Source organism: Ursus arctos, unplaced genomic scaffold, assembly GCF_023065955.2.
Source record: "Ursus arctos isolate Adak ecotype North America unplaced genomic scaffold, UrsArc2.0 scaffold_19, whole genome shotgun sequence".
NCBI lineage: Eukaryota > Metazoa > Chordata > Mammalia > Carnivora > Ursidae > Ursus > Ursus arctos.
In genome coordinates, this window is record NW_026622863.1 from 46973221 (window position 1) to 46985633 (window position 12413).

Sequence of the window (12413 nt, forward strand, 5' to 3'; positions counted from 1 at the left end):
CCCTCTGCCTGCTGCTCCCCCTGCTTGTGTTCTCTCTCTGACAAGTAAATGAATAAAATCTTAAAAACTTCTTAGGTAGAGAGGCTACTTGAATAGATTACTTTTGTCAAGTTCTCTACCCTATTACTCCTTCCTCTCCCCAGCCTGAGAAAGAAGAAAAAATTATTTGTTGGAATGTGCTAATTTTATCAAACACATCGATTAGTGGGGCAGGACTGACTTCCATGCTTTTTTTCTAGCAGTGGCTTGAATAATGGCTTTTTAGTTTTGTTTGTTTGTTGAGAGAGAGGATCCCAAGCAGGCTCCACCCTCAGTGTGGAGCCCGACACTGGGTTTGATCCCACAACCCTGAGATCATGACCGGAGCCGACATCAAGAGTTGGACGCTTAACTAATCCAGGTGCCCCGAATAATTGCTTTTTGAAGTTGGTCAGTATATATCAAAATAGAGAATGTGGAATCCCTTTGATCTGGAGATGATAGAATAAGCATTTATGATTTTCAAACAAAAGAAGAAGAGGTCAGTAGCACATCAGTGCTGTTAACTCAGTTTTGTAGAAGTGGAAGTAAGTGTTCATCCGTAGGAATTTATATAAATATATTTTGATAAATTTATGCAATAACAGATTCATTAAAATGATGGCCAAGACTTAAGATAGAAGAATTTAACAATTTAAAGTAGTTTAGGGACATCAAATGCCTTAAGTATATGTGTGTGAATGAATGTGTTAATGCATCCAGTCATGTGAAGGGATGTCTACCCTATATAAAGTGACAAGATTTTCAGGGATTTTTCAATATTTTACTCAGATTTTTTATTAAACATCAATTTTATAGTAAAATACTGTTATTTTATAGCAACAGTAAACTATAATTTTAAAAATTTATAAGAACACATCCCTTACAGTAAGAAATTCTGTCAACATGGGGTATATGAGACCAAAACTAAGGAATAGAACTCTGGAAATCAGTCGTTAAAAGAATTTCTATGGTCATCCAGAGACAGATATATTAGTGAATGTAACCATATATATGTAATTAATGTATTTGAAGTTTACGCATAAATCCATGTGATCAGAAGATTCTAATGTAATTCCAAGAGTGGAAATTTACACATCCTGATTCTTGTCAGACTTCCCTACTGCGGGCATGGGTATCCCAGGGTGCTCGCGGTCCTTTCCGGTGCTTTTTCTGATCAGGGAAGTAGCTGGGTCTTTCCAGACACCATGGCACAGAGAACGTTGCGCTATGGGAAAAAAGGAATGATGAGAAAATTGTTTACAGAGTAACCAAGTGGGCATATCATGAAGATGGAGAATGAAAGTACATGTTTTGAGGTACAATTTAACAAAGATTCCCTAAGGAAACGATATGCATAGGGGAGTATCTAGCGTGGTAGGAACAAGCTGTTGAGTGGGTTTGAATACCATTTCCTCCTGCTGATCATTTCACCTACTGAATATCATTTCACTGATACTTAATGCTTATTTGGTTAAAGGGCTCTACTCAGCAAAGGATATATATAACCTTTATATATATAATGTATATTTTAATACATTAATATAATTATATAATATTAATATATTATATAGAAATATAATATATAATGTATATATTATAATAATTATATAATGTATATATTATATAATGTGAAAGGCAGGTTTCCAAGGTTGATGTCTTGGACGACACCTCTACATGCTGTGTAAAGTCCATGCTACCTCAAATTGCATTAGATATGAGAAATCCTAGGCCTTCCATGTTTAATTTTGCTTAGTAGATACCAGGATAGCCCATCAACTCTCAAAGTAATTTGTAGTTTAGTGTGTTAAACCAAAGGTTGACAAGCGATGTCCTGTGGGCCAAATGTGGTCCATGCCTTCAAAGCTTTATTGGACCATAGCCACGCCCGTTCATTTATGTATCTATGGCTGTTTTCTCATTGCAGTGACAGAGTTTAGTAGTTGTGACAAACCCTGGCCCACAAAACCCAAAATACTTTACGGCCCTTTACAGGAAACACCTGTTGACCCCTGTGTTAAACCAAAAAGATTTGTCTCCCATAACTGGAAAGACCACAGTAGAGCAGAACTTAAACCTGGTTCAGTCAGGATGTCAGAATGGTTTCCTTCTGATTCTTGTATCTGCCCTTCGGATTGATCCTGTTCTTTAGGTTGGTCCAAAGATGGTGGTAACCATAGGGACTACCTGTTTCTTCACAGCCAGTGGAAGAGAACTGACACCATCGCCTCACACTTTTTTTGGCCTCTGGGGGATTTTCCTCTCTTAGTTTTGAGCGTGGCTACATATTAACACTTTGGGGACTTGTTACATAGAGTAAGCATTTCTTTTTTTCCCTCCCTCCATTCCTGCCTCCCTCCCTCCCTCCCTCTCTTTCTTTTTCTTTCTCTCTTTCTTCCTCTTTGTCTCTCTCTCTCTTTTTCTTTCTCCCTCTTTCTCTCTCTACTTCTTTTTCTTTCTTCTCTTTCTTTCTTTCAACAAAAAGGGACCCAGAGTCAAATTCAGTCAGCAATTGAAGGATAACACATTGATTGGTTCACAACCTTGTAAATTCTCTTATGTTATAGGGCATCAAAAGGAGGGAAGAGAATCCTGAAAAATTGAGGTGGAAATATATGGGCAGATTCCAACAAAGCTGAGGTCTTTGACCTCTAAACTTAGGTGTCTTCTTTGCTGTTAGGAGGAAGCTTTTTGCTTTGCTCTGACGTAGTCTCCTCTTACCTGAAGAACCTGTAATGATCTCCCCCGAGATGGTTTCCTTTCAGGAAACTAGATCCTCTGGTGAGCTTCTCTTGTTCTGACCTGAGTCAACATGAGAGTTGTGGCCCCTTAACCAATTCCATAACATGAGTCAGTTCCCATTTCCAGAGCATCTTAAAGGTCAGTCTGGGTCCCCTTGAAAGAATCTGCTATACTGCCAGAACTGTATACCATAAATTGTTTTAGACTTCCTCAAAGTGATTGCACCTCTATTTTATGGAGGTTGTATATTAGGTAAGTGGAAATAACCAGAATATGGAGGGACTACTGGACACTAGAGATGACATTAACTCTTGGAACCTCAAATGCATTGGGCCCAGCAATTAATGTTGGGGCTTATAAGCAACAAGCAATGGATGCTTTTGCTCAGGTCCATATGTGGTGGTCCGAATGGATCCCGGAGCCCATCATCTGGTTATCTTCCAAGTTCCCAAAATGCAGAGTTTCGATAGAAATACCCAACAATTGGCAGAATCCTCACACTGGTTCCCTCACCGATGAAACAAGGACTATTTTGATAAGAAAGGACAAGTAAACCCTGTAGCTGCCTCGCATGTACCAAAATAGAAAACCAAAAGCAATACCAATACTTCAAGGGATTGTAGAGGTTAGTGCCATTAGCAGTATCTTGAAAGTCATAGGGCTCATGTTTTCCATCATACCCCTCTTCAGTTTACTAATTTGACCTGTGCAGAAGACAGGTGAATCTTGGAGAATGCCATGGGATTATTGTAAATTTAACTAGGACTTGACATCACTTGCAGCGTCCGATGAGGTTTTATTGCTGGAGCAAATCAGCACATCTGCTGGCACCTGGTATGCAGCCATTGTGCTCACATGCTCCCCCCCCCCATCCCTGTTAGTAAACATCATCCAAAGAAGTTCATCTGGTAGGGCCGTCAATACACTTTTATGGCCCCAGGTCAGAGCTACACCAACTTTCTTATCTTTGTTCACAGTTGAGTCCAGGAATTGGCAAACCACCGTCCAAGGGTCAAATCTGGCTGCCACTGTTTTTGTAAATACAATTTTATTGAAACACGGCCATGACCATGTATGGAATGTCCATGACAGGTACAGACACTGCATGGAGCAAGCATACGTATTTGGGATTTGGGAGCAAATCCGTTCTCTGCCTTTCTCAGCAGGTGGCATTACTCCTGAGAAAGTAGCTTCTGGCTTCTTTGATCCCTACCTAAAACTAAATCTTTGGCCGTGAGCCAGAAAATTACCATGCAACGGAGTCATAAATTTGAGGATACCAGTAGCACTTCAACATCACGTGGCAGGGACACAGATGAACCTGGGTTTAGACAGAAGTCACAAGTAAGCTGCATGAATAACTAACCCAGATTGCCATAGCTCCAATTCCTGCTTCTGGGACTCCCATCTCTCAGCCCCTGCCTGGGGCCTCACGAGGAGTTCTCCGTGATCAGTTGAAGGAGAAGGGAAAAATTTGGTACTTTTCTCCAAAGACAGCTACCCAGCCCCCTGCTAGGAGTTTGGTTACATAAGCCCACTTCCAGCATGGAAGGGACAGCACAGTTTTCATTGGAGAAGAGTTGCTCTAGATATGAAATTGGCTTTCCTGCTCCAGTGCTTCTGCAAAGTCACCATCTATGGACCTTACCAAATGCTGTGTTCTCCCTCATGGTATTCCATCCACCACTGCTGGTGCTTTTGTTAAAAGAAAAAAATGGTAGCAATTGGACTCATGTTCTCGGATTCACTGATCTTACACCATGTTCCCTGTTAACTGTTCTGCTTCAGCAGCTGGATGCGCCTGGATTCTCAGAATTCCTACAAACTCTGATATCTCCTCCCACATTTGTGTAAAATTCATAGTGACACAGCTCTCCTGATCGGACACTGGCTGACAGTGAACCCTGTAGTGTAAATGCCTGACGCTAAGCTGTTGATTGCCGAGGCATCCATTTAAAAAGATTCATTTTGAATAAACCTATTGCCAGCAATGTGACACAGTTTCTAGCAAAACAACCAGACAAGGATCTAGGCCACCCATGTCCATGAACTTACCCTTTCAGAAGCCACGGGTGACCTAGATAACTGACCGCTTGGGTGACCTGGCCTCTGCTCTTCCAGCCCCTAATTCCACTTGTATGTTGCAATGTAGCCAATGATGAGTGAACCCATGTGGAACCCCAGACATCCCATCCTTGGACCCAATTAAAGGCAGAGCTCCTGTGTGGCCCTTGGGCATGCCATGTACCCTCCAGGACATGGGAGTTACAAATCTTATTCCTGTTTTGTTAGTGAAGTGTGTCCTGTAATCATAATAAAAACCAATAAGGGCTGATCCAGCCACAACATTGGCCCCAGTGGGGCTCTATACAAGTAATACAGAGCCTGGACCAGGGCCTCAGGCATCCATGGCCAAGAGCATTACCATCGGTAGGCTTGGACAGACACAAGACCATTTCTGCTGCTCCTTTTCAGTGACTACCCCTCTCTCTTGAATGCACTTTCCTAACTTCTATCACCACTGACTACTTTTCCTTCTTTTTCTTTACGTAAATGGAATTATATTGTATATATTCTTTGGTGTCCTACTTGTTTCACTCAGTATTGTGTTTGTGAGATTGAACGGTATTGCTGTTTATAAGCAGTCATTTATTGATTTTGTTACTGCAGAGCAGCAATAGGCAAACTACGTCCTATCAGCCAAATATTATATATATTTTGGGATGTGTGCGTAGTGTTTATTTTTCTGCTTGCTGGAAGTGGAATTCCTATGGCATGGAGGATGCGTATATTTCATTCTAGCAGACACTACCAAGCATTCTCCGAGTGACTGAACTAATTTATACTCTCACAAGCAAAGTGATAGAGGTACAGTTGCTCCATGTCCTTGTCAACACTTCGTAGTGTCAGATGTTTTAATTTTTTAATTAAAAAGTTGTTTTAGTCACATTGGTATGGGAGAGTGGTGTCTCATTGAGGTTTCCATGATTACTCTGATAACTAACGCAGTTGAGCAAATTGAGGACCTGTTCAAAGGCTTATTGTACATTTGTATATCCTCCTTTATGCAGTGCTTGTTCAAGTGATTTGTGGATTATTCTGTTGGGCTATCAGTCTTATCTTTAATTTACAGAATTTCTTTATATTCTGCTAAGAATCTTTCAATAGTTGTGTGTATTGTGATTTTTTTTTCAATGCTGTGGCTCACATTTTCACTTTCCTTATGGTACCCTTCAGTGAACAATCATGCTTTATTTTAAGTTTTTCAATAGTTTTTTTTTTTTTAGTGATTTTTAGAAATCTTTGCCTATCACAAACTCATGAGGATATTTTATTTTATTTTATTTTATTTTATTTTATTTTATTTTATTTTATTTTATTTAAAAGATTTTATTTATTTATTTGACAGAGATAGAGACAGCCAGTGAGAGAGGGAACACAAGCAGGGGGAGTGGGAGAGGAAGAAGCAGGCTCATAGCGGAAGAGCCTGATGTGGGGCTCGATCCCATAACGCCGGGATCACTCCCTGAGCTGAAGGCAGACACTTAACCGCTGTGCCACCCAGGTGCCCCAGATATTTTATTTTTTATGAAGATATTTTAGTAACTCTTTTTATATCTTTTAAGATCCACATTACATCTCATATTGATGTTTGTATATAGGATAAGGTAAAGATCAAGATTATTTTTCCATATGACTATGCAAAAGACCTAGCCTTACTTCTTGAAAAGACTGTCCTTTCCTCATTATACTTGAGTGTCATCTTTGTCATGTGTCAAGTGACTGGACATGTGTGAATCTGTTTCTGAATTTTCTTTTGTCTTCTGCTAGTCTATTCCTATATCCTTGCATATCTATCATACTGTTTTATTATTGTAAACTCATAAAATATCTTGATATCTTGTAGTATAAATCCACCCCTTTCTCTTTTCTTTTAGATGGTCTTGGTTATTATTGACTATTGCTGTTCCCTATAAATTTTAGAATCATGGGGCAACTGATTGGCTCAGTCAGTAGAGTGTGTGACTCTTGACCTTGGGGTTGTGAATTCGAGCCCCACGCTGGGTGTAGCGATTACTTTAAAATTAAAAAAAAATTAGAATCAGCTTGTTAGTTTACACACACACACATACACACACACAATCTGCTAGGACTTTTGCTAAATAGATAGATCATTCAGGGGAGCACTGATATCTCCACAGTATTGAGTTTTCTCAAAAAAATATTTTTTAAGATTTTATTTATTTATTCGACAGAGATAGAGACAGCCAGAGAGAGGGAACACAAGCAGGGGGAGTGGGAGAGGGAGAAGCAGGCTCACAGCAGAGGAGCCTGATGTGGGGCTCGATCCCATAACGCCGGGATCACGCCCTGAGCCGAAGGCAGACGCTTAACCGCTGTGCCACCCAGGCGCCCCATGTTTTCTCATATATTCATAGCACTACATCTTTTAAAATTTTTGTTGAAGTACAAATACATGTAACAAAATGTACATCATAGGTTAATTTTCAACAGTCAAATCACCAGAACCGAGATAAAGGAACCAAACAAAACCAGCACCTGTGACAGCCATGAGAGTGCACTTCACAAATACCCTAATGCAAGTGACCAAGGGCTTCCAGTTGCTGTGTTTGAAGACCGTTGCTGTGTTTGCACTAAGGCCAAACACCCCACGTACCACTCCCAGGCAGTAACTAAGTGCAGCAAGGATTCTAATTTAAGCCCATTCCTGGGAATGCGGGACTCCTCTGTCAAGCAGATGAGATGGTCTCTAGGACCCTTCAGTGAACTTGCCTAACTTTCCAAAGATGACCCAGATAGAAATCTAGAGCCATTCCACCCCGTCTTCTTTCCCATGTCCTTTACTCAGTGTTAGACTTACAGCATAGTCTGGTGGTTCTTCCAGCCGCTCCTGTTCACTTTCCACTTTCTCTCACAGTCATTTCCCCTAGTAAAATTCTTGCGCATTTGCAGACCTGCTCTAGCCTATCACCTTAGAAGCTCCCCTCATGCTTCATTCAAATCACTACCCTGCCCTCAAAGTAGCCACTATTTTGATTTATAATAGCACAGCTTTGTTTTGCTGTTTTTGTACTTGATATAGTATCATAAGATACGTACGGTTTTGTGTTGGCTTCATTTGCTCAACTTTATGTCCATGACATTCATCCATATGCTGGGAGTGAAAGTAATTGATTCACTCTTATTGCTGTGTATTATTTAATGTATAAATATGCCAAAATTATTTATCCATTAGATTGTAGATAAGTACTATGCAGTTTCCTGTCCTCGGCTATTACAAGTACTGGGGTTTGAGCGTAAAAGGACATGTATGTTGCTGAATATATGGATCTATTTCTTTTGGGAATATATCTACCTAAGGGGTTACAGGGCCATTTTAGTAGTTACTTTAATAGTAGAACTAAAGCTACTCACCTTTAGTAGTTACTGCAAAACCATATTTCAAAGTGGCTGTATCAGACTACCTTCCTATCTGTAGGATACAAGCACTTACATCTTTGTCAACCTTTCTTTTGTTCTTTCTTTTTCATTTTAGACCTTCTGGTTGGAATGTACAATTTCAAAATAGTTTAGCTTGCGTTTCTTTAATAACTAATGAAGTTGAACGTGTTTTCATATGATTATTGGGTATTTTGATATCCTCTTTCCTGAACCTCCTGTTCAATTTTTTTTTTTTTTTACATTTTTCTATCTGTTCGCCTGGCTTTTTCTTATTGATTCAAGGATGTGTCTATTCTTTATATATTCTTTTTTTATGTTTTTTTAAAAGATTTTTAAAATTTATTTGACAGAGAGACAGCCAGCGAGAGAGGGAACAGAAGCAGGGTGAGTGGGAGAGGAAGAAGCAGGCTCATAGCAGAGGAGCCTGATGTGGGGCTCGATTCCAGATCGCCGGGATCACGCCCTGAGCCGAAGGCAGGCGCTTAACTGCTGTGCCACCCAGGTGCCCCTATTCTTTATATATTCTGTATCTAAGTCTTTTGTCAGATATATGGATTACAAAGTCTCCCAAACTGAGGATTACCTTTTCACTATCTTAATGGTGCTTTGCTGAAGAAGTTCTTAATTTTAAAATAGTCCAATTTATTTATTTATTTTAGCAATGGGTGATTTTTGGTCTTATTTAAGAATTTTTCCCCCTCTTTTGTGGTAACAAACATGTTCTCTTAGGTTTTATTTTTAAAGGCTTCATTGTTTTACTTCTCAAAATTAGATCTGCAGTCATTATGAAAGTTATATTTGTAGATTCTATGAAGTAGAAATAAACATACTTTTTCCCCATATAGATATCCACTTGATGGAGAAACATATATAAAAATACCTTTCTCTCTCTCTCTCACTCTCTCTATTGCAGTGTCTCCTTTTCACAAATCAAATGAGAGTTTCTGCTTTGATGTGCACTCTATTCTCCCTTATTTATCTGTCTTTAAGCAAACACCACACTTTCTTAGATATTATAGCTTTATAATATGATTTAATATGTGATAAAGTAAGCCCTCTGTTTTGTTATCCTCACATTATCTTGACTATTCTTAGGCCTTTGTTTCTTTACAAAATTTTTATAATCATGCATCCAGAAAATTTCCAGAAAAAAAAGCTAGTGTTTATTGGGTTTGCACCGACATTGTAAATCACTATGGTAGTTGACATTTAAATTATGGAATTTTCTACCCATAAATACCACTATTCTATTTCTTTTGTATATGCAGAAGAATAAAGTGGATCCTCCCCTAATAACATATACATAGGTTGACTCCAAAAGGATCAAAGGATCTAAATATAAGGGATAAATTAGAAAGTTAATTTTTATTTAAAAAATTTTAAGAAAACATTGCAGGGGAGGGGCAGAAAGAGGGGGAGAATCTTTTTTTAAAGGTATTTATTTATTTATTTATTTATTTATGAGAGAGAGCGTGAGCAGGGGGAGGAGCAGAGGGAAGGGATAAGCAGACTCCATGCTGAGTGTGAAGCCCGAGATCACAACCTGAGCCGCAATCCAGTTGGTCACTTAAATGACTGAGCCACCCAGGTGCCCCGAGAGAGAGAATCTTAAGCAGCCTCCACCCTCAGCATGGAGTCCAACAGAGGGCTCGATCTCATGACCCTGAGATCATGACCTAAGCCAAAATCAAGAGTCAGACACTCAACTGACTGAACCACCCAGGTGCCCCAAGAAAGTTAATTTTTAAGATGCAGGATAATATTGTTGAAACTTGGAAGTTTCAAAAGCACAGAAATTAAAACAAATTTTGTTAAATTAATTTCTTCATAATTAAGGATGTTTATTCAATGTAGGACACAATAATTGAATTTAAAAATCCAGTTCAGGTCTCAAGACAATTCAGTGGCAAAAGAACAGTCTCTTCAACAAATGGTGCTGAGACAACTGGATGTGCATGTGCAAAAGATGAAATTGCACCCCTACTTCACACAACAGACAAAAACTAGGATCAAGAACCTAAATGTAAGAACTAAAAATCAAACTTTTAGATGAAAACATAGACATAAATATTCATGACTTTGGATTAGGCAATGGTTTCTTTCTTTTTCTTTAAAAATAAGATTTATTTATTTTAGAGAGAGAGGGGGAGAGGGGTGGAGGGAGAGAGAGTCTCAAGCAGACTGTATGCCAAGCACAGAGCCTCACACAGGGCTTGATCTCACAACTCCGAGGTCACAATCCAAGCTGAAACCAAGAGTCAAATGCTCAACCAACTGCACCACCCAGGCACCCCAGGCAATGGTTTCTTGATGTGACATGAAAGCGTAAGAACAACAATAAAAAAACAGATTTATTGGACTTCATCAAGATTAGAAATGTTTGTGTATCAAATAATACCATCAGGAGAGTGAAAAGACATCTACAGAATGGAAAACCATATTTGTCTTCATATTATATGTGAAATCATATGTCTGATAAGGAAGTTGTAAGAGAATATATAAAGAACTTGAAATTCAGTAATAGAAAGACAAATAGCACAATTAAACAATGGGCCAAAGAATTTGAATAGACATTTCTTCAAAGAAGTTATAGAAATGGCCAATAAGCACATGAAAAGATGGCCAATATCATTAGTTGTTAGGAAAATGTAAATCAAAACTATAATGAGATAGCACTTCTCATTCACCAGACCGGCTATATCCAAAACAAAACAACTAGATAATAAAAGGATCAGAAGTGGAGAAATCAGAACCATTATACGCTGTGAGTGGGAACGTACAATGGCGCGAAGTCTTTGAAAAACAGTCCAGCACTTTCTCAAAAGGTTAAACCAGCTATTATTTGTAAATGTAAGCATATGAATATGCTGTGAACCAACAAATGCACTTCTTAGATATGTGTCGTAAATAAATTCTCATACATTTGTATAGGACTATGGAGACATATCACATCATTATTGCCAATGGAAAATTGAGTGTCTGTCATGGAATAGTAAATAGATAAGATGTTGTAGGTGAGTTCTATAAAATAGATCTGATGTATGCTAAAAACATGGATGAATCTTAAAGACATACTACTAAATGAGGAAAGTAAAAAATCAACATAGTTTTATAATAGTACCACATATAAATTTAAAACGTGTACACAGAAAACCACCCCACACATATTTTGCAGAAGAATACACACAAAAAGAAATAGTTGACCCTAGAACAACACAGGGATTAGGGACACTGATCCACCCAACTGAAAATCTGTGTATAAATTTTGACTTCCTCAAAACTTTAATAGTCTACCATTGACCAAAGCATTACTGATAAACGGTCAGCACATATTTTGTATGTTACATGTATTATATATTGTATTCTTACAATACAGTAAGCTAGAGAGAAGAAAATGTTATTGAGAAAATCATAAGGAAGAGAAAATATAGTACTGTACTGCATTTATTGAAAAAGAATCCATGTATGAGTGGACCTGCGGTTCAAACCTGTGTTGTTCAAGAGTCGATTGTACATCAAATATATAATATCCTATGAGATAGAGGAGTGAATGAAAGTATTCCATGGGCAAAATAAAGGAATAAATACAAAATTATTTTATCATATTTTATCACATTTGTCCAGGATTTCAATTGTACTGAAAAGAAGTTCTGAAATTTGCTTTTTTTTAAAAAGATTTTTTATTTATTTATTCGACAGAGATAGAGACAGCCAGCGAGAGAGGGAACACAAGCAGGGGGAGTGGGAGAGGAAGAATCAGGCTCATAGCAGAAGAGCCTGATGTGGGGCTCGATCCCATAACGCCGGGATCATGCCCTGAGCCAAAGGCAGATGCTTAACCGCTGTGCCACCCAGGCGCCCCTGAAATTTGCTTTAAAATATTCCAGCAAGAATCTTTTTGAAAAGTGTGAATGGGCTAAAAGGAACAAGAGTTTTTGTCATAGCACAAAAGAAAGAAAAATAGATAAAAGATATAAAGATTGAAATAGAAGAAACAAAACTGTTATTATTTACCAGTGACATGGTGGTTATGTATTTAGGAAATCTAAAATAACTTACAACTAAGTTATTGGAATTGACAAATAAGCTTGACCAGTTTGCTGGCTACCAGGCCAAGTACAATTTCATTAAAAGGGTAGTATTCAGCATTCTCTTCTGATTCCTGTCCTCAGAGATATAATTTTCAACAT